Genomic DNA, 24,294 nt, shown 5'->3' on the forward strand with positions numbered 1-24,294 from the left:
TTTCACACCTTATTTCCATCTGTCCTTACTATCAATAACCCTGCCTCTGATTTTATGTTCTTGAAGTCCAGACATTCAAGTTGTAATACACAAAAGCTCATGCTACAATACATTTATCAGTCTCATTTATCAGATTTTCTGTTTTGTATTGTATTGTTTTCATATCAGCACCATTTTTCTTGCCCCTATTTTTAAACTGTCAGACGTCACAAGTCCATAATAATAATAATAATAATAATAATAATAATAATAATAATAATAAAAAATTTTTATTTATGTTTCCCCGCCTCTCAAAATGGGGTTACAGACTAAATAAGCACAGCTCCTTCAAAGTCCAAAAGGAGGTGCAGACTTACTGGTTTATTTCAACAACCTTTGAGGTTTACCATAGAAATACAATCACATTTGAGCCTTTGTAATTGTCATGCATTGTGGCTTAAGGAATTATCTCAAATTACAAAAGGACTGGCCTAAACCAATTTAATTTGTTGAATTATATAGTTTACTCCTGTGCTTCAAAGCACAAACAACATTTTTTAATGAGAGAAGAAAAAGCCATTTCTGATGGTGTGGTTCACCTTAAGCTTAAATAAAGAAATACTAGGCAACACCAACATGTGTTTCTTTAGGCCTCCTCCATGAATCTTGTCAAAGGATTTAAAAAAGTAAACAAATATTTGGTTGTTTTGAAACTTTAATTAGCTCCGAACAAGAAAGCAGCAGTGTAGCCAATTAGAGATCTAAGAAGGAACATGTGCACAGGCTGCCATTTTTCAAGCAATTAATTGATAACTAGCTTACTATGGGCTATCTAATAATTAAATAGGAAAGCATCCAGAGCAAAATGAAAAGCAGTGGTGCAAATGAGCTCAGCATTTATCCCCTTTTCATATTCACTGACTACAATATTTAATTTGCTAAGAACAGATCCCCTGCCTCACACACCTCACACAAGTTACACCATACAGGGACTTAAAATGAAGTTCCTAAAGACCTAAATGTAACCTTTAGTTTGCTTTGATGAATTAAAAAAAATGATATTAGAAGGTACTCATTGGCTGAGATGTGGCAGGTAATTTTTCTATTGGCTGATCTACCCACTTCTTGCCCCATTTCAATAATGGTGACTTTTGGGGAAATTATTTTCTGTTTTTGGAGGCTTATTTTGGGGAGAGCTAGTGTTCCAGATTGGTAATAATTCTTTGAATTCTTCAGTCTACCAAGAATAAAAATATCTTTCCATTTGAAAATAAAAAATAAAAAATAGAGAGACTGCCACTGAAGCAGACTTTTTGCTGGCCAAAGACTTGTGTTCCCCACTTTCTGCAGGACTGGCGTACAAATGAAACATCTGACAAAGAAGGATATGGGATGCCTAAATTGCTCAATCCGTTCTTTACAGGCAGAAATTGAAGCTATTTTTCTTCTGGATATAGCTGTGATCATTGGGAATAGGCCCTTATAGCCAGGGAACATACCTATCATCATCACTTTGAAGTACAGCAATCTCACACTTACGGCAAGAAAGGAGGACTTGTGCTTTGCATATTTTATGATATCTTTCTCATCTGGACAGACACTGAGGTAAAACTGCGCGTGCTCTGTTAAAGCATTAAATGTTTCCCATCCATCCTAGTGGAAGATGTCCTTTCAAAGAAGATACTACCATTAACTTGAACAAAACTTGCTCCATCCCTAGAAAAGCAGCCGACCATGTTAAGTACAATTTCTACTCAGAAAGTCTTTTTGAAACAGAGAGAGAGAGAGAGAGAATATAGCCAAGTTTTTAAACAAACTCCCAAAGATATTTTGAGAATTTTGAACAGGAAAAGATATGTATCCTTGGAAAACATTTGGACATCCCATTATTTGTAGCCAATGTACTTGGAAGAACTGGATCAAAGGCTTAAAATACACAGTTCCAGCCCTAGCTGAGAGTTTCATAGAATCAAAGAGTTTGAAGAGACCATGAGGGTAATCCAGTCCAACCCCCTGCCATGCAGGAACTCTCAATCAAAACATTCCCGACTGATGGCCATTCAGTCTCTGTTTAAAAAACCCCAAAGAAGGAGACTCCACCACTCTCTGAGGGAGTATGTTCCACTGTTGAACAGCTCTTACTGTCAGGAAGTTCCTCCTAATGTTTAGGTGGAATCTCTTTTCCTGTAGCTTGCATCCATTCTTGTAGGCCCTGTTCTCTGGAGCATCAGAAAACAAGTTTGATCCATCCTCAATATGACATCCTTTCAAATATTTAAACAAGATTATCATATCAGCTCTTAACTGTTTAGTCATTCCTCATAGGGCATGGTTTCCATACCCCTCACCATTTTAGTCATCCTCCTTTGGACACCCTCTAGTTTTTCAACATTCTTTTTGAATTGTGGAGCCCAGAACTGGACACAATATTCCAGGTGAGACCTGACCAAAGCAGAATAGAGTGGCACTATTACTTCCCTTGATCTAGACACTATACTTCCATTGAAATGGCATTGTCATTTTTAGCTGCTGTGTTGCACTGTTGACTCATGTTCAGCTTGTGGTCTACTAGGACTTCTAGATATCTTTCACATGTAGTCCCCTTATGTCAGGTGTCCCACATCCTATATTTATGCATTTCAATTTTTGCCCTAAGTGCAGTAGCATACAGTTATTTGTGTTGAAATTCATTTTGTTAGCTTCGCCCCAGCTTTCTAATCTACTGAGTTCATTTTGAATGCTGATCCTGTCCTCTGAGGTATTAGCTACTCCTCCTATTTTGGTGTCATCTGCAAATTTAATAAATATGCTCCCAATTCTGTCATCCAAGTCATTGATAAAGGTGTTGAATAGCACTGGGCCCAGGACAGACCCCTGTGGGACCCCATTGGTCACTTCTCTCCAGGATGAAAAGGAGCTATTGTTGAGCACCCTTTGGGTTCGGCTGGTCAACCAATTGCAAATCCATGTAACAGTTACTTTTTCTAGCCCACATTTTACAAGCTTTTTTGCAAGAATGTCATAGGGTTCCTTGTCAAAGGCCTTACTGAAATCAAGATATACTATATCCACAGCATTCTCTTCATCTACCAAGCTGGTAATTTTATCAAGAGAGAGAGAGAGAGAGAGAGAGAGAGAGAGAGAGAGAGAGAGAGAGATATGGAGAAAGATCAGATTAGTCTGGAATGACTTGTTTCTCTGAAACCCATGTTGACTTTTTGTGATTATGGCATTACCTCTTAAATGTCCACAGACTCTCTCTTGAATGATCTGCTATATAATCTTTCTGGTGTGGCTGTCAGACAAACTGGATGATCCTCTTTTTTCCCTCTTTTGAAAATGGGGACAACGTTTGTCCTCCTCCAGTCTGCTAGGACTTCTGTTCTCCAGGAGTTCTCAAAGATTGTTGCCAATGGCTCCAATATTACATTTGCCAGTTTTTTAATACCCTTGGATGTAGTTCATCTGGTCCTGGAGACATATTCATTTAGATTATTCCTGAACTATCTCTTTACTTATTCTTGTTTTTAATTCTTTATGCATTATATTTCTTGGAGACAGGTGTACACAGAGGCATAAGTGAAACTCTAATAACCTCAAAAAATGGGGGAAAGGTAAGGTGACAAATGAATGTGTGGAAAAAATGGGGAAGAACTTCATTCAGCCAAGATAGCTTGTAGAAAATGAGGGTCAGCATAAAAGTATATTGAAGTCCAAGCAACATTAAAAATGAATCCTAAAAGGAGTGATGGATGAATTGGTCATCAGATGAGAGTGCTGTTGTCCCAATTCAAAGACATCCAATCCAAACATAACTCCCACTTTCTTCCAGAATACAGCATGTTCCTGCATACAATGGCTTGAATCTATTTGATGACATACACATATATACACTAGTTATATCGGTGTATGTGACTTTTGGGACCTTGGGTAATGAGGTATACAGTTCCACCTTCCACAATGCCTCTCTGCTTCCCATTACTGTCCAAGCACATCAGCATATATATTTTTACAGTGGGAGAATGTGTGTAGCTTCGTAGCAGTAGTTCTGGGAGACAGAGGGTGTTGTCTGCTCTCTTCTACCAGCTTCAGAACTGCAGTCAAGTGTTTGCGTGTCTTCAACCTCCTCTCTGGGGGTTCTCTGCTGGCATGAGCCGCTTGGAGCCTTAAACTCTGCATGATGAAGGATCACAGTCATCATGGCTGCCTTTTCTTGAGCTCTCCACAGTTTTATGTCCTTCTAACATGGCATATTTTATCTCCATGTTAGGATGCAGCCGGTTGGCAGGACTGGCTTGCAGTGGTTTTGAAATGACTTATGCAAACATATTCTGATGCAGCTTCTCCTTTGCTCCTGTAGGTGCCTTTAGTTTGGCCAGCCATCTAAACCTGTTTATTTTTCTTCCAGGCACTTACCCAGCTTGTTTTACTACTATGTAAATTTGGTAAAGGTGATATAAGAATACTTTGGTTCAGACTAACATACTATTTGTTTGAATGAATGAATGAAATTTTATTTCTATACCGCTATTCCTTGCAGATCACAGCGGTTTACAAAAAATCACCATCAAAAAACACTACAATGCATCAACCCGTGACCCAATAATACAAAAACCCACAATACCAATTTAAAAACAATACAAAGTATCCTAAAACATTTCATACAATCATTCACAATCTAAAAACCAATTAAAACCATACAACGAATTAGCTGGATCAAACAATCTGCTGTTTCTGCTGTTAGGGATTAGATACTGGTCTTTCCCCCTCCTTATTGTAATGTTTCACAAGCTTGGGCATAAGTCTGAACTTCTACTCCTACAATTCTTGGCCACTGACCATTTCTGTTGGCGATGTTGAAGTCTAACAACATGTGATGAGGCAAGCTTGGCAGTTATCCTCCTATTTCAACAAACAGTAGTTGAAATTTCTCCTGCACTGAGACAGACTCACACTGAACTGTTTGCTTCCCCACAATGAAATACGGTATGCCTTATAAACAATATTTTCTAGGATATATTCAAGGAATGATAAGATATCATTATAAACACAACTTTATAAGAGAAGATGCCATTGTATACACACACATATTTAGGACAACAGATGTAACCAATCTCCCTTTCCTCCATTCTTTTTCATTCCCCTCCAGAACAGCTTTTCAGAAGGCATATATTTTGGTGTTGTAGAGGAAAGGAGGAATGGATGAAAATGGTCTCCCCTTGGCTTCTACAGAGAGAGGCCAGTTGAGTGGGATTCTGAAACTCTGGATTCAAGGCATCATAATGAAATGAAAAATGAAAGACATGAATTTGAAGCTTGAGCCAAAGAAAGAGCTATCATCTCTTATTTATGAGATAGGCACTGTATGCTCATATACACTGAAACATTAGTGTAGCTGACTAGGAATAGTCCACAAGCAAAGTCTCTCAACACATAAAAAAGAGGAGACTCTTCATTATCTCTATGAGTAACTCATTTCAAAATCTGGAAATGCAGCAATTTGCAGTGCCAAGAAAACAGCAGCCCCACTGTTCACAGAGTGAATTCTGCAGTGTTTTCCTTTACATATTTCTGTTTCTCCTCACTCAGTTCCCAAAGGTTTGCAACACATCTCAGTAAGAATTGCCATGTGGCATATATCTTTTTTGTAACAGCTGTCCCTGTTTCAGCAAGAGGGTTTTTAGATTTTTTTTTTTTTTGCCAATGTATCATTCAGAAGATTTTTTTTTTTAAAAAAAATAGCTGTTCAGGTTGTAATGCTTTTTCAAAAAAAAAAAAAAAAAAAAAAAAAAAAAAAAAACCAGAAAGAAAGAGATGCTTCTTGTGATATTATTTATACACTGAATTGTAATGGAAGAGTCTTAGGGGTCACATATTCTAAGGCAACTCCAATGAAATATACATTTATGGAAACTTGACACATATGTTTAGGGAGCAGACAAATCCCCAGAATTATATCCAGCCATTATTAGTGTATAAAACACACATTCTCAAATTATAGTTGTTGCTGGAGCTGAGATACCATCACAGCAATGCTGTTCCAATGGGCACAGTGAAGGGAAAGAGATGACTTTATTTCCCAACCTCCTGGCTTTAAATTCATAATAATTATGCCTGCCTTTACAGGGTGGGTTCTAAGATCATTCACCTGCCAAGAGAGTGTGAAAAGTCACTAGTGAATCAAGACATCATGGAGTGGGCCCTCTCGCTTTATGCTGATATAGCTGTGAAGTGTGAAAGGGGGCTTTAGCTCCAGTGTGGTTTCCTGTGATATGGGATATATCTGCACTGTACCATTATAGCCAGTGGACCTTATCACATGGGAGGAAAGCATCCTCCTTCCATCATTAAATCATTATTAAATTGTGTCAACCACACAATCGAGGAGTGGGGTAGATTATTACACTCCCGTGCATATATCCCGTTATTGTCCCATATGTAAACAGTAATGGACATGTCATTTGGCATTAATGGAAACTTTCATTAATACCAAATGATAGGTCCATTACTGTTTACAGATGGGACAAGAATGGGATAAGTGCACGAGGGTGTGATAATCTTTTCCCCGATTGTGCAATTAACAGTATTGTTAATTGATGGTTTAATGACAGGAGGAGGATTCTTGCCTCCTCTGTGTGATAATCTCTAGTGTCTCCACTTTAAATGCTATGGCTGCATCCTATGGAATTCTGGGATTTGTAATTTGAGGAGGCATTTAGGATTTTCTGTGGCACTCTTCTTGGAGTACAGCTGTCTAGCAGGAAAACTATTTGATTCCTTCCTAAACCACTATTCCCAGGATTCCACAGGCTGGAACTATGACAGTTAAAGTTGAATCAAACTTTAGAGAGGGGCATTTAGAATTCTCAGCCAGAGAGCTCTTAGGTCTCACTGAACTACAAACCCCAGTTCTAGATACCCCTCCCTAAACTGTAGATGCCAAAGGATGGAACCATGGATGTTAACATGGAATCATAGCACTATAATTATATAGTGTGAAAGGGCCCCAAGTGAAGTCATTTCCAAATGTTGTCAAGACAGGACACTTTAAAGGTGAAAAAGCATTTTCTACCTAACAAAACGCTGGAAATATTTTAAGAAGGAAAATTTATCTTCAACATTGCCTGACTGTTCGCCAAAAAAACACACTGTAATTTTTGCTGAGAACATTTTTTGGTCAGTCTTCCTTCTTTCCTTGTGACTGAACTGCCAGCTAATACAATATTAAAGTTTCATCTCTTCTTCTTTCCACCCTAATTTACAGACTTTCATTTTGCTGAATACTCTATTCTCAAATATGTCTGGATTTTGCATTTTAATATTGGCGATTTATATGATGTACGCCTGATTTACAGCACATTCAAGTATCTTGCAATGCCTATTCATCCTCTCCACTCTGGAAGAAAGATAAAACAATATAGCCACAACAAGAATAATCAAATATTTAGTATGCCAGTCAGATAATAGTACCTCAACTACTGCTGCTATGTGATGCAACTGTTTCCCCCATTACCGCCTTCTAACTAAATACCTTCTACAGTAAACCTATTTTTTTTCTTTCCAGCAGAGTTCATTGTGGTAGTATTCTTCACTGCATTCCTTACATCTACTCTGCAGAAGGGAGATTCTGTGTGTGTCTACATGTATTCTGTCCATGTGTCTATGTCAGGGGAAGGCTGTGGTGTGTTGCTTTCAGGGAAGGCATTACCTAACATTAAAGAGAAGGCAGCCTGTCATTTCTGTGTGATATGCAAAGGAGGACTTCTAGCTGAGAGAAGGCCACATCAGGTTTCTATTGCTCTGAGAGATAGATAGAGAGAAGACTGTTCCGATGGCAGTCACTTGCAGGATTTATGTTGTGCATATAACATGAGGGTTGGGATGGGGGAACTCATTAGAATCCAGGGTAGCAATTTGACATAGAAAGATTCTGCGCACCGTGTGGAAGAGGGACATAGAATGTTAAAGACACACGGAGCATCCAGTCACCATTTCACAGTTTTTGCAGTTCCAAGTGATAAACCTTATGGGGCTTATTTATAATGAAGAGCCTGTGTTTCAGTATAAGTCACACTGCTATAACTTTATTGGCTTGCCCTTAAAAACACAAAACATCATATTTCTATCTGGAACCTTTGCAGTTCTTCACAGAAATGGAACATGTTTTACCCAAGGCAATAAACATAATAGCAACCCCCACCCCCACCGCTCGCCACCAGTCACAGCTATATGTTCTGGATTCCATGAAGGATTCACAGGTTGTTTCTTTACACCACTTCTCACATTATGATGTTAGGATGTAGTCATCCAATTTGGAGTACATTCTATTGCCAAACAAATCTCATTCAGATACACATAACTGATGGACTGATTCACAGATATATTTTCTACATAAGTGAACAAAATAAAAAAGCATAATCCTGTGGCTACTTCCCCAGTCAACAAATATACATCACAATTGAGAGCTGCACACATATCAATTCAGGGATGGGATTATCAGTCTATTTCTGTTCTGTGTTGCTTTTGCATGTGTTATGCTTGCACCTATAAGTCTTTCCTGTCCCATTTCTGAATTAATCTTCCGTTTTTTAAATGACGTGCATGGAAATTCACTGTTAAATATATAAAAATTAAGTCAGCCTTCATTGAATGGAAAACTGGTGTAAGATGTGGAGAATTAAATTCAACAGAAATGAATGCAAAGTTCTGTATGTCTGCACAAGTAAACATAAAATATACAAGTATAGGTTGGGGGTATATCTGGCTTGGCAGTAATATATGTGAAATGGTTCTCAGAATTGTAGCTGAATATAAGCTCTTCAAGAACTAACAGTGATGCTGCTTCAAAAAAGGCCATGTTGATTTAGTTTTCACTCCAGATTTATTTATATGTAGATCATTGACATTAAACCTGAATCCAGCCATATATTTCCAGGTTACAGAAAGTAGTATTATACTTTAACCTGCATTGGCCACACATTAATTAAAAGCTAATGTGCAGGTTTTTTGTCCCATACTTTAAGATGTATGTAGGCAAACTAAGCTTGTTTGCACATTATATTTGCACACTCCTATGAGACAAGAAGATATGCTAATAGTAACACTGCTGTTGGCAGGTCTTTCACATCAGTGTTTTGCTGAGGAGCCAGACCAAATGTACCAAGTATCTATTGGGTAGCAGCAATAGTGGAGGGTGACAATGGCAGAGGATCTCTCAGAGATGATGGTAGTAGCTATGGACGGGACACTCACACCCTGTGACATATTGGCCACACATGTGTTCCAAACAAACTCTCTCTTATAGGTACAAATCCACATAGATGCTTCAAACTTTACTTAACAGAATTCACAGGTCAAATAAACTTTACTGCCAAAGGCAGTCTCTAGTTTCTTCACTGAGATTCCTCTTCAACCTCTCCCTTCCAACTGGACCACTTCTACAGGGTTTCTATTTCTTCCTTGCCACTCTCGCTGAGCCTCGGATCCTGCTGCCACTATTCAGCCCTTGAATCCCACCACTCTCCTTGCAGCGTTGCTTCCTCCTTTTGGTGCCACTCTCCTTTTTGGGGATACCTAAAGTCTCCTTCCTCTTTAGGGTCAAGCAGCTTTATCCACAGGGGTGGCCCAACTCTTAACAAACCAGGCTTCTCTTGCAAAGTCCCTGGGTGTTTCTCTCTTCCTGGACTCCTAATTACCTTCTCTATCCCTGTCCTGACTGCTTCTCCGCATCCAGCTCTTCCGCCTATCGCCCTTCTCCCCGCGTTCTCCTCTCCCTCACCTTTTATCTCTCTTCCCCAGGTCCACACCCTTTCCTCCCAGGCCTCCTCTGGGTCATCTCTTCTCTCCTGTTGCAGTTCTGCCCGATCAACCCTCTCCTCACCCTCCCTGACTACAGTAGCACTATAGCTAATTCTAAAAGAGCTAGTACCATACAGGAGGCAACAATGTTAAGCCACTCTTTACCTTGAAACCCCCATGATAAGATAATCCAAAATGAAACAACAGATACTGCCTGAAGATGATACTCCTAGGTCAGAAGGCACTCAACCAGCTATTGGAAAGAGCAGAGGAGAAGTATGATTAATGCTGTGTGTAATGATGCAACAGCACTAAAGCCAAAATGATTGAGCTGATGAAATGCATAGTGGTTATACAATGTATGTACATAGTAGGAACATGGAATATGAGATACAGAGAAAGATTAGAGAAAGTTGGAAACTGTAAAGCAAGAAATGGAACACATAGACATAAAATATGATAAAGCCTGGTGAAGTGGAAGACAGTAGGAAAAGAGGGAGACCACACAGGAGGTGGTTTGGTTCAATCAAACTTGCTTTGGCCCTGAGTTTTCAAAACCTGAGCAGGGTAGATGGCTGACACTCTTGGAAGCCTCTCATTCAAAGGGTCTTCTTAACTCAAACTCAGCTTGACAGTTGATAAGAACAACAAGACAAATTAGGAATCAAATCCTAATAAGATAAATTCTATGTGGACAGGCCAAAGGAACTGGGTATATTTAGCCTGGAGACAATTTAGCCATGCCAGTACCCAAAGAGCTGTCACATAGAAGGGGATTAAGATTTATTATCTGCTGCCCCAAAGGAAAGGACTTGATCTAGAGAGCTTTAGTTACAGAACAGAATTGCTGGCTTGTGGTTACAATGCCATGAGGGTGGGAATTTTAGTCTGTATTTTAGTCTGAACTTTAAAAGTGCTATGCAGGGTTCTAAATCTGTTTGGGGGATGGGATTCAGAACTTTGGTTTGGTCCTTTAAAATTCATAATGGGTTCCCTGCATTACTGACAGTAGAGCCATCTATTGCCCCAGTGACTTGGGTTGACATTCAGCAGATGGTAAGAGAAGGTCAACCATGGCAACACTGGTCTGAAGTGGCAATGGGGTATCAGCTGCTGAAGATCCTTAAGGAGATTCTGGAGAACTATCTGTTGGTGATGTTCAAACTTTGGATTTCTTGCACTGAGCAGTGGATTGCAGTACCTAATTCAGTAGAAGAGATTCTCTCCAAACTCTATGATTCTGTGTTGATTATAGTGTAGCAAAAACAATGTATTGGACAAATATATTTCAGAGGTATCCCCTCCCCCCCATGGCCTAAATACCATGAGGAGTCTAAATCCTGCCTGATCTTGGAAGCCAAGCAGGGTCAGATGTGTTTTGTACTTGGGTTGCAGACTGCCCGTGAATACCTGGTGGTGTAGGTTATATTTCAGATGATGGCAATAGCAAACCATGTCTGAGTATTCCTTGTCTAAGAAAACCTTATGATATTTGTGGAGTTCTTATGAGTCAAGAAAAAATTTGAACACACACACACACACACACACACACACACTCCATGGAGATCTCTGTGTTTAACAATGGAATGAGACAATAATACATCCTGAATTCTATTATGTATTTCTCTTCCTATTAAGTAACTTTGTTGTTAGCTGTCCTCGAGTCATTTGCAACTTATGGTGACTCTGTGGATGAGACATCTCCAAGAATCCCTATCCTCCACTGCCCTGCCCAGATCCATCTGGTTTGTGGTCTTCCTCTCTTTCTTCTACCCTCTACCTTAGCATTATTGTTTTTTCTAGTGACCCATGCCTTCTCATGATTTGGCGAAAGTACAATAGTCTCAACTTGATCATCTTTGGGGCCATTCAGACTACCTTTTACCCCAGTTCAGAAACCGGATTAAAAGTGGGAAGTTCATACTGGCACCAGTTTTTTTACACTCACCCGTTCAGGGGCAAATCCCCTTTGGCATGGGTCTTTTGAAAGCGGAGTATTTCCTGTATCTTTTGAGAAAAACCAGGTGCCAGCAAATGTGAACTTGGCCTCGGTCTGTCAATGCAACTGCTGGGATCCAACAACCCTTGTCAGCAACTCAAATGAGTCCTGGGGTTAAATCAGATCCTTGGAGCAGAGCTGGCAAATTTCCAGAAGCCGAAGCGTGGCTCCCAGAGTCCAATTGGGATGACAGCAACTGGATGTCTTCCAGGAACTGCAGCAATGTAGGAACCTCCAGGGACACACAGCAAACCGATGCTGTAGCTTCTTCTGATAAACCACCAGAGAAACAAAAGTCCCCAAAGTGCTCTTTATTCACAGTGCTATAATACAATACTAGATCTCTAAAACTCCAAAACATACCAATCCAACTCCTACTTCAAACCCACACCACACCCTTGCAACCCCTGGGTTTATATAGACTCCAGACCATGTGGTCTCCCAAACCCAGTGAGTTCAGGTGTGTAGCCATGTCATGTGTCTCCTGTGCAATCCAGACACATGTTTCATCAGCCATGGCTACGTGCACTTGGGCACTGAAGAGTCCTTGACACAATGAGCTTCAGCTGTGCTGTTCAAGCTTGCCACTCTGCTGAATGCTCATGGCCAAACACACACACACACATCAAGCATTTCCCTGTGTGCTGTGTTTTAACCCTTCAAAACCTGACACAGTCATGCTCGGGTCAAGTTCAGGGGAGGGATTTAGGTCAGAGGGAGGGCAGAAGACAGATTATGTGAATACTTGTTCTACAGCTTGATACATATTGATAGTATGTGTCTGCTTGTGCTACATTTCCTTTTTGTTTGCTTGCTGCTGGCACGGCACCTCACTTTGCAAGTGGCAATTTTTAAAAAATTATTTGTGTGTGTGTGTGTGTGTGACAGAATATGCAAATGTGTTTCCTTTTAAATTTGGCAAATTGATACAATGTGTGAATGCTTTTGCTACATATGTATATGTGTATGTAAGGCATTCTGGTGGCAATTGGAGGGAAAGCAAGAGGATGCAGAGATGGCATTCTGAGGTGAGGTATTATTGTTGTTGTTGTTGTTGTGACAGATTATGCACATGCTTTGGGCTGGAAGGGAAGGGAAGAGAATGGCATGGGGGGAGGCAAGGGCTTCGAAGGTGGCATTGGGCTTGAAGGGAAGGGAAAGGAAGAGGTTCCAAAGAGGAGGAAATACTGGGCTGGAAGCAAAGGGGAAGCTAGAGGCAGGCATACAGAGGGAAGGCTCTGGAAACCCATGACTTTGGGGGAGTCATACTCTCTCAGCCTCAGGGGAAAGGCAATGGCAAATCTCCTCGGAACTAATCTTGCCAAGAAAAACCCCAGGATGGGGTCGTTTTAGGGTTCCCATAATCTGTAATGACCCAAATACATAGAACACACACACACATACCTGGAGGTTTTTAAATTTGACACATTGACAGAATATGCACACACTGCTGCCAATTTTTTTTTTTTTAAAAAGGAGGGGGGAAAGCACCTATTCGGTTGGCCAATGGTTGTCACCTTTGACGAAAGCAGAAGTGAATTTGATTGACAACAAAAGAGGGTCCATTTTAAAGCGGTACTGCAAATGTGAACTTCAGCGGGACAAATTACAACGATTGAGGTAAAGAGTTGTACGAACTTCTTTCCGAGCAGATTCTATATGGGGACAACCAGATCTGCCCAGTTCTATCCAGGGCATATGACCGAGTGTGAAAGGGGCCTTTGCTTCATCTTCATATCTCTCCTCATTCCAAATATAATTCATTCCCTCATCTCTTTTGTATAACTCTTCTGTGTATCTTTTGTGTAACTACTTCTCACTTAACTACCAACATCTACAGGTGAGCTTTACTATTAAAAAAAGGAGGGGTTTCATTAATGGTAGAACCAGCATGAACACTTCATCATATGGAGAATGAGGAAATACAAAGTTGAGGTTTGTTTCAGTCTCTATATTTTGTCAGTCGTGTATTTTTATACCCCTATACTACTTGCTTGGGAAAGTATTGCTCAGATACAAAAGCAGTTCTGATTTAAGTCATCTGTGAATAATGTGTCTGTGGTCCCTTTGCTGTTTTTCCCCCTTTTATGATAATGCACTGGATTTGCAGTTATGTGTATGGCAATGAGGCAGGCACATAGATGAATGCAGTCTGGAGTTGGGGAATTGTGTTTGAATGAATTGTAAGCTGTACTGTAAGCTAAAAGAACCTTGGCTTTACAAAGTCCAGGGTGAAATATTACTTATTATAGCCTCTAAATCAAAGATGCTTGACAGACTAATAATGGAGCACTCTGCTCTTAGTGACACAACCATATTGCTGTGACAGCTATTTAACTGTTGCTTCCACCATCACTGCTGCCTATGGCTGAACTGAGGTTTATACACAAAATCCTTTGCACAGGAAGCACTCGAGCAACATCAACCCACCTCCCCCAAACAATTTGATGAAATAAATATTACTGGAAATGGGCAGGTTAATATTTTGAGGTAGAGGAACCTTGAACTCAAAGGCTCAGAGCTATGACTTACTGCAACATTGCAAAGCAAAAACTGAATCCACAATAAGGGAATATAAAAATAGCACCAGACTTCATCATCCCTGTGATTAATCCCTGAAGTGTTTTAAGAAATGCCTTTGCTAGGTATGGCCACAGATATGTGCTGGTTGTACCTATCAATTCTTGAAGAGACCAGAAATCTTCTGTATTCCAAGGTTTCCACATGAAAGACATGGTATATTTTGGGAAGATGAGGAGTTTTAATCGAGTTGTTCATGTTAGCAAAGTTCAGTAGATGGGTCCATTTAGATCCTCTGAACCTCCAAGGCTAACTGTTACTATGAGAGCACTTCGTGTCAATTATTTCTCTATCAATTGGAAAAAGATATCCATAAGACCTCTTGAAATCTCAGTTTGATATCAGTGGAACATTAATATAGTATGGTGTTAAAATTTTCTGCTTCAAAAACTGAAAGTAATCCTGAAAGATTAGGCTAGCTAATTGGATGGGTTAACTGATTAAGGGCAATCTTCTATCCACTACTATGAAAGCTTGGAGGAGACACAATCTAGAATCCAAGGGAGGCTAATGGCTCAAATGTCAATGGGCTACTGAATCCTTTTTGCATTTTAGTCTGAATGTTAAGGGAGTTGTCCATGGTGCTAAAACTATTTTGGGCATAGGCTTCAGCACCTTGAATGACTTCTTTAAATTCCAGTCTACAATCCAAAGTAGATTCATTTTTTCACTGACATCTATCACCAGTCTCTATTGCCAGGAGCTAAACAAGAATCTTACTGCCTTTGCCCAGCAAGAATGGATCCTATTATATTTTATCCCACTCCCACAACTGTAGAAATATGCTTTACAAACTGAGACTTTACTATCACCATGAAGAAGTGGATTGACACCCATGAAAGCTCATGTTAAAATAAAAACCAGTCAGTCTTAAAGGTGCTGCTACCCAACTTTCCTTGCCCCACCTTCCCCTCCGCTCTCCTACCCTTCATCATGTTTATGCAGGGAAGAGATGGTTCTCTCTGCTTTTATTACCCCCATTGCTTGTGAGGGAAGGATAAGGGGCACTGTTTTGGAACTGTGGCTGGTTGAAAATGGTTTTGGAGATGTGAAGTAAAGATAGAAGAATAAAGCTGAAAATTCTCCTCTTGGATATATATATCCATATTGAGTTTTGGTTGTTATCCAACCTTGATTTGGGAGATTCCCCCCCCCCCCCCAGTAATTCTCTGAAAGACTCAGGAGGGATCAGGTTGGATCCCTCTGGATTTCTAGGCCCTGAGTCTACACAGTGGTAGTGAACCCTGCCTTCTCATGCTTGGGTTATGATCGGCACATTTGGTTATTCTTCTGAAATGAACAGCCAAATGATCACAGAGATGGAATAAAGCATTGCACTTCTGTGCAGTCATTTAATGTCACCTATTTCATTTGAAGAGCTATTAAACATCCATTGAGTCAATAGGATGCAGAATATTACTGTCAAGGAGGTATTATAATTGTAATTTTCAGTACCATTTCATTTTAATCTAATAATCAGATTTTCAGATATTCAGCCTAGCTTTCAGGGAAAACTCATTTTGGGCCATATTTTTTACCTGTATCCCTATATATTTGTGGCAGAACAGATGTTTTGCATAGTGAACATCCCAGGTTCAGCCCTGAGAAAATTCTACAGAACAGTCACCAGTGAGTGTTGACAGTACTGCACTAGAGGACCAATGGTATGATTACCGCACTACACTCTTATAGTGCTGCTGTTCCACTGAAACTGCTCTGGCTGCCTCCTGTTGCATTCTGGGAATTGCAGTTTAAGGAAGGGCATTTAGAATTCTCAGCCAGAGAGTTCTTAGGCCTCACTGAACTACAAACATCAGAATGCAACAGAGGCAACCAGAGCAGCAGTTAAAGTGGAATAGCAGCACTATAAGAGTGTAGTGAGGTAATGTGGTCAGTATAAGACAGTTTTCTTGCAAATTGGCCAGCTGAGCGTGGCTTTTAGCTGAGTTTTAAGAGGGATACAGACGGGCAACAGCACTGGTGGCATATTCCCTGACTTTATCCCGTAATAGACTTCAAAATGGAAGGGATAAGTTGGGGTTTTTAAGCATGCAATAAACTCCTTTGTCTCTGAAGATCAGTGTTCAAATTGCCACTTGGCCAAGGAAACCCACTGGGTGACCTTGAACAAGTCACTCTCTCTCAGTCTCAGAAGAAGGCAAAGGAAAACTCCCTCTAAACATGTTTTGCTAAGAAACTCTCATGATAAGTTCACCATAGGACCACCACAAGTTGGAAATGACTTGAAGAAACACAACAACAAGTTACAGTGATGGCTACCAAGACTTATGGCTGTTAAAGTGGACTGGACAAATTCACAGTGCATAAAGCTGTCAATGGTTAATAGCCATGGTGACTATGTGTTTGTTGTGGCTCGTGTGCTGCGCCCATAACCCTTGTTGGAACTTATGGAAATGACGCGCAGTGTCCACCACGACCACCTGCCGAGTTCAACCACGTCGACAGGACGCCAAGAAGAAGGAATCTGTGAAGATGTCTTCAACTAATAATGACACTTACAAGTCTTCACTCTAAATGAGGGCTTTAATCTTCCTTTGCAGTATTTACAACATAGATATACACAGCATATTGGACATATGTCTCTAATACACACTATTTACACCGACCAACAATAACACAACCTCTGAGGCAGCCACATTAACACACAACCATCTCACTGCCTCTCAGTAACAGACACAGCCTACTCAAAGGCACCAACTATCTCACAGTAACAGACACAGCCCACTCATAGAGGCACTAACTGTCTCTCAGTCTCTCAGTGACAGTTGAGAACTGACAGTTGACAGTTGCATCAACATTCCGATGATGCACTTTTTGAATGCTGACACATTAGCTGCCACTGGAGCTCCAAATTATCTGCACAACAGCTCCCCCTAGTGGCCACACCAATGTCATTTCCTGACATTGTTACCTCCAGTTTCACAGAAAGTGTGCCTCTTATGTATACCAGTAGCTGCTTGTGGAGTTCCCATGGGCATCTGTTAACAGAACTATGGACTGGGGTAATTCTTTCACCTGATCTAGCATGCTTCTTCCTGTGCTGTTAGCTGGTGCTGGAATGTGCTGATATATAGCTTGTTTACTGCTGTTCTAGAGACTAGGACATGGAACAGTAGATTCAAGCTACAGGAAAAGAGATTTCACCTAAACATTAGAAAGATCTTTTTTGATGGCAAGAGCTGTTTGACTGTGGAATATGCTTCCTTGGAGTGTAGTGGAGTCTTCGTTTTTGGAGGTTTTTAAACAGAGGCTGGATTGCTCTCTCTTGGGGGTGCTTTGATTGTTTATTTCTGCATGGCAGGGGGTTTGAGTGGATGGTCCTTGTGGGTTCTTCCAATTCTATTATTTTATATTATATAAGGTATTTTAAAAAAGGAAATATCTGTTCCTCGGGTGGAATGTTGATGCAACCACAAATAACAGGGCATGATGCAAAGGCAAAACCAAATGTATCTGCATTACATTAACTTTTAAGACATTGAATTTAGTGATTTGTCTTTTCTTTTTATTTTTTTTTAAGACTGAAGGAGGTAGCTTTTGGCCAGAAGTATATGCTTCCAATGGCTCTTCATAGCAGTGAGGGGATAGTAACTGTTAGCCCTGTGGTAGGATCTTTGGTCATGGTGTGGTATATATTGCATTGTACATAATATTTGATTGGTTGCAAACTTTGTGCCATTACGTACTGACAGGCATGATCTATATATCTTTAATAATTAAGTAAAAGAACAGACAGTAAATCAAAGCTAAACAGATTTACTTTGAGCAAAAGAATATTGCATATTTGATGCAGCCCTTCCAGCACCTTTCAGTTTTGATTCACCATTGCTGTAACATAATATTCAAAGCTGGAGACATAAAACCATTCACACTGAATTAGTAGGAAGAACTCAGCAATGGGTTTTGTAGGTGAACATATTCACTATGCATTCTGTTTTATTTTAACCTTTGACTAGTGATGGTAGAAAAGCAACATCTGAATTTTTAGAAGTGTTCGACTCAGTCTACAATTGCTATAAACAGTTGGTTTTTTTATTATTTGTATGACATGATTATGGTTGTCAGCATTTCTTGGAACCATTCTGAAACCCTTTGTTGCTCAAAATGTGGAAAGTAAACTGAAGTACAAATAAATTATATCACATTATTTATATCTGTTTCTTAAAATAAATGATGTAGAAACACAGGCAACTGAATTTTACCATGCCTAATTAATCCTCTGTTGTCCCACTTTTTCAATGCCACAGTTTTTCTCTTTCCTCCCACTTTGCCTCCTTTGTTCTCAGCTTATTCCCATTGCTGCAAACAGATTTCAAAATACAAAAGTACTTTGCCATAAGTTAACTCAACATGAGGGAGAAGAAAGAAGGGGACAAATTTTGTCCTTTCCAGTAGGTTCAGGTCAGAACTGTCATGGAGCCATGAGAGTTAAAGCGGTGTCAAACTGTGTTAATTCTATAGTGTGGCAGCAGAGATCAGGATTATCTTCATTCAGAGAATTTCCTCTTTGGCATTGAGGTGTGAAAAACTCTCAGGCTTGATTTTCTTGGATTTCTCTAAATCTCTCCTACACTTTTTATTTCAATCTTTGCTCGTATCAGGTTGTAGGACTTTTTTCCCTTTCTTGCATTGAAATTTTGTTTTCTCACTTGACTATGCACTCCCCCCCCAAACTGCATATTTAACTGTTCATAGTTTTAAAATATATGGTTTGTTTGATGCATATTTTATTTCTCAGGAAGGCTGGAAGCCTTGCAAAAATCTGCAGATCTCCAAGGCATCATGTCCTTTCTCTCACAACAAGTCCTGGGAGGTGTACAGTGGATACTTTGTCGAGAATCTCAACTCCACCAATTTTCTTTTCCACCACTGCTTTCACTGGGCTGTGGTCCCTCCCTGTTGCAGCGGCATGTCTTACAACTAATAGTGTGATACAGCTCTTTAAGAAATGCTACACTCATCACATATAATTCAAAGACATAGCAATGTTAGTCTGCATCAAGATGCAAAGGGATACTGTAGCACATTTGAGATTCAGAGAAAGAGGTTTGTAGCATAAACTTTGGCAAAATGAATCTTCCTCTTCAGATGCATCTGATGAAGTAGACTCAGCCTGTGATATCTTAAGCTACAAAGGCTGCAGCTGTACTGCCAAAATAAAGTGGTCTGACAGCACTTTAACTGCCATGGTTCAAGGCTATGGAATTCTGTGAGTTGTAGTTTTGCCTTCTCTGTCAGAGAGTTCTGATGCCACAACAAACTACAGATCCAATGATTCCATAGCATTGAGCCATGGCAGTTAAAGTACTGTCAAACTACATTATTTTAGTAATGCAGATACCATTATGTGTCCTTGTTTCAATTAGGCTCAAAAGTGCAATAATGTCCCTTTGCTTCCACATATACGGTTACTTACTTGAGCTGCCTACATATCTTTATCTTTATTATTTTAATTTTTGCTTTTTTCACTAAATACTGTAGTGGCAGCTTCACAGACTTCATTAAAGTTACTATATACAATTGGCCCTCCATATCCACATATTTTTATGCACTGATTGAAGCATCCACAGCTTGAAAATATTTTTTTAAAATATAAATTCCAGTAAGCAAACCTTGATTTTGCATTTTATACAAGGACACCATTCCACTACACCATTGTATTTAATAGAGCTTGAGTAAATACAGATTTTGGTATCCACAGGGGGTTCTGGAACCAAACCCCAGTGGATATCAAGGGCCCACTGTAAATAAAAATGAATAAAAAGAACATGCTACTAAATAAAATAAGTCTGCATGTAACATAGAGATGGTGCTGAGTCAACAAATGGAAATAACTTCAAGAGATTGTCATTTTCCATTTAGGGTGCAATTGCACACAGTTACCTGAGAGCAAGTCCTAATGAAATCAACTGGGCTTAATTCTAAGTAGTTTAGTAGTTCTGCATGATTTCTGCTATAGCTCACTGACAGACCACTGAACCTTAGCAAATATGATCTGTTCCTTTGTATTTTTCATATTTCACCCTCCAGTCATATTTTCAGGGAAGATAACGACAAGATACTGAAAACACAACAACATGGCTAACATATCAAATGATCAGCATTTTGCCACTCTTTAACTGAGAAGAAGAGAGACAATGCAGAAAGAAACATTTAAAATTCTGGTACGTAACTAGGGCCCTGTCTTATCAAAAGGCCAATTTCTGTCAGGAAACTGTTTAACCAGAGACACAGCAAACATGTATTGATTTTAGCAAGACTGATTCTCAGATTTTAAGACCAGTTTTATTATTGGACTGTAGCTTGATAGTAAATAGTGACTAAATTTTACTGAAAAACTTCACTAGAAAAAGTTGCTGATTTAATATGCTCTTTGAGGAGCTACTTTTTTTTAGAGGGCTAACTGGAAAAAGTCAACATAAGCTTCTTATCCTTAGAAGAGGAATTCTTCACATTGAGTATGAAATCACTGTTAGGCTTTGGGTTCTTTCTATTTCTTTAAGCTCTCATGACAAATGGGGCATATCTTGAACGCCAAAACTTATTACTTTGGAGTGAACCAAAGCAGCATGTACAAACAGTTAAAATGGTCTTCACGGTAGTCCAGCAACATACAGGTATATGCTGAATGAAAAGAAAAAGAAGGGCAGATAAAAGCAATGTTAGATAGTTGCTGGTTGGTAAGTTATAGAGCTTGGAAAAGAAACTGAAGAAGAGATGCTGTTATTGTAGTGATTGGTGGTGAGGAAAAATGGAAAAGGATGAAACATGTTCAACAGGGAGGGATGGCCCTATAAAATGTTAAAATATGAATGTACGTGAATGTGTGAATGGAAATACACACAATAAACAAACAATTTTTATTCATACACTATACTGAGGGGGTGAGGCGATGTCCACATGAACAGAAGAAATAAATTGGGTGAAACATATGAAAACTCCACTAGGGATTACTGCTGTTGCAGGTTTGCTGGCTAGGAGGCACTAGTCTGCACTTTGCATGGTGCTCCCCAGCCATGGAAACCCATTGGGTGGCCTTGGGTAAGGCACACCCTCTCAGCCTCAGAGGAAGGCAATGGCAACTGCTCTCTAAACAAATCTTTCAGAGAAAACCACGGTCCAAAACACATTGCAGAAATAATCCAATCTGAGACTATTTTAGCTGCCCTTGCTCAGTGTTAGGGAATTCTGGGAACTGTAGTTTTGTCAGGCATTTAGCTTTCTCTGTCAGAGAGCTCTGGAGCCACAATAAGCTACAATTCCCAGGATTCCCTAGTATTGAGCTAGGGCAATTAAAGCAGTCTCAGACCGGATTATTTCTGCAGTGTGCTTTGGACCCAGATGAAATCAGACGCAGCTTGAAGGTATACAGCAACGAATTCTAGTCATCACTGGCTTCTACTGCAACTCCTTAATTCTTTGGGTGACAGTGTCAGACCACCTTCCATCACACATTCTGCCTCTTATCTGCCAGATTCCACAGACGGTATCTGTATAGCAACTCTTACTATTGTGTTTTTTTCAAACACTCTGTTAAAAGATTATATATATGTGTGTGTGTGTATGAGGATGGTAGTAGAAAAATCTACCTTTACCCCACTCCTACCCTACTCCATCCTATGACCACACACTTTCACAGGATAACTGTTTATTTCAGTTTCCTTTCTGACAACACAGTCTGGCCTTCAAAGAAAAGTAATCATTTCCAGTTTCTGGAAATCCTTCCTTATGAACAGCCCACTGTGCTCTGAGATATGTTGGTGAGGCCTTTCTCTCAGTCCCAACATCCTCACAGTGTATCTGATAGCAACATAAGAGGCAGCCTTTTTAGTGGCTGCCTCCAGGCTCAGAAACTCATTCCCAGAAAAGTTAGGCCCTTTCCCTACTTTCTTTGTGCAGATAAGCAAAGAATTTTCTCTTCTGACAGGCTTTTGATGAGTGATGATCTAAGACCCATCTTATACAATATGCTATATATTGTTAATCACTGTGCTGGAGTATGTGTGCACTTGAATATATATTTTAACCTAGTTTTAATTATTTCTGACTGTTTAATTGTTTTTAATTTTTGAATGTTGTAGATTTTAAACTATTTTTTATTGTTGCAAGTGGCTTTCAGTCCCAATCTGGGGAAATTGTAGGATATAAATAAATATGATGATGATGATAATAATAATTTCTGGGGTTTTCCTGTTATTTCTGTAACACATTGTTTTGTAGCATCCCATTCCAACAGTTCAGTCATTGATTCTGGGCACATATAGTACCACAGCAATATGAATGCACCCAAAATCATCTGGTTTTGGAAACTATGGAGCCGTACAGATGTGTGGCATATAGCTGCCTCTTAAGTGGCTGGATTGGTGCAACAACAACTGCATGCCACGGCACTGATGCGACCTCCGGAGAGTGCAAAAAAGGAGATGGAGCACAAAAAGGAGCTGTAGGCAGAGCCACGGCACAGCATTCACATGCTGGATGCTGTGACTCTGCCCCCATCATGTCATCATGCCATGCACCCTTCTAGATGGTGCATGGCATCATAGTGCAACCCCGATGCTGCATCTACATGATGCAGCACCGAAAGGACATCAGAAAGCCACACCACCATGGCTATGATGCCCTTTAGAGGGTGCAAAAAGGACCCCCTTTTTGGGCTCCTTTTTGCATTCTTCAGAGGCCGGATTAGTGCTGCTGCATGAGATTGCTGTGGCACCTATCCAGCCAGTACAGGGGCGGATCTGTACAGCCCCAAGCGGCTCCTTTTTGCACCCTCCAAAGGGCGTCATAGTTGCAGCAGCACGTCTGTGTGATACCATTTGGGCACTGCATCATCTAGATGCATTGCCAGGGCCATGCCATGATGCTGCATGCTGTCTAGAAGGGAGCCCAGCATCATGACATGATGGGGCAGAGTCACGGCATCCACTATGCGGAAGTTGCACTGTGGCTCCATCTACAGGCCAGCACAATGTGCCAGTCTGTATAGCCCCTATGTTCCAAAACAAATTGCAAAAATAATCCTATTTGATGTTGCTTTAACTGCCCTGGCTCAATGCTAGAGAATTCTAGGAACTGTAGTTTTATGATACATTTAGCCTACTCCATCAGAGAGCAATAGTGCTACAATAAACTACACTGCCCAGGATTCCCTAGCACTGAGTCAGGGCAGTTAAAGCAATCAGAAACTGGATTATTTTGGCAGTGTGTTTCAGACCTCAGTAGGATCAGTCTGGGTCAAGACACCACCAGAGATACAAGGGATCTTCAGGTTGAGTGAGGAAAGCATCCTGTCTGATACCCTGGACAGCTATGGCTGCAGTTGACAACAGTGGGCTGTGTGGATCAATAGTCTAACTCAATATAAGATAATTTCTTATATTCCTACATTGTCAGTCCTTCATGAGGATCAAGAGTGCTGAAGTTCTGATGACACCACTTCACTTTTCTAATTCCTCAGGGTCAACACAGCTCACTCTTCTTGCTGCTTCAGCTAAGCTGGTCTCAGCTTGTTTAGTGTCCAGAAGGGAGATTGTCAGAGAATCCCACATAGGTTGATCTGTGCTTCCTGAAGGAAATGGGGAATTACATAAAGGTTTTATAAAGCAAACAGCATAGGAAGAAATATTCTGTCAGATCAAAGGACAAGGAATGCAGAAGGGCCAGAGGGGCTTAACGTGTCTTTTAAAGTTCATATGAAAAGCATCCTGATGATGGATAGTAGAAAATTAGATTGAAAATAGGTTGTGGCTACACTGAATCCTAATAGGGGCTTATATGTTCTTTTGTTTTACTGACTATCAAAGGACAGAAAATCACTTTCAAGGAATCCACTTTTAAATTTAAAAATGGTGAGATTCAATTTTAATGGCAATAATAACAGAAAAATTGACAAAATAAATAGAAAAGACCACGTA

Source organism: Sceloporus occidentalis, unplaced genomic scaffold (genome assembly GCF_023333645.1).
Source record: "Sceloporus occidentalis isolate IW3139 unplaced genomic scaffold, rSceOcc1.0.p SCAF_1, whole genome shotgun sequence".
NCBI classification, from domain to species: domain Eukaryota; kingdom Metazoa; phylum Chordata; class Lepidosauria; order Squamata; family Phrynosomatidae; genus Sceloporus; species Sceloporus occidentalis.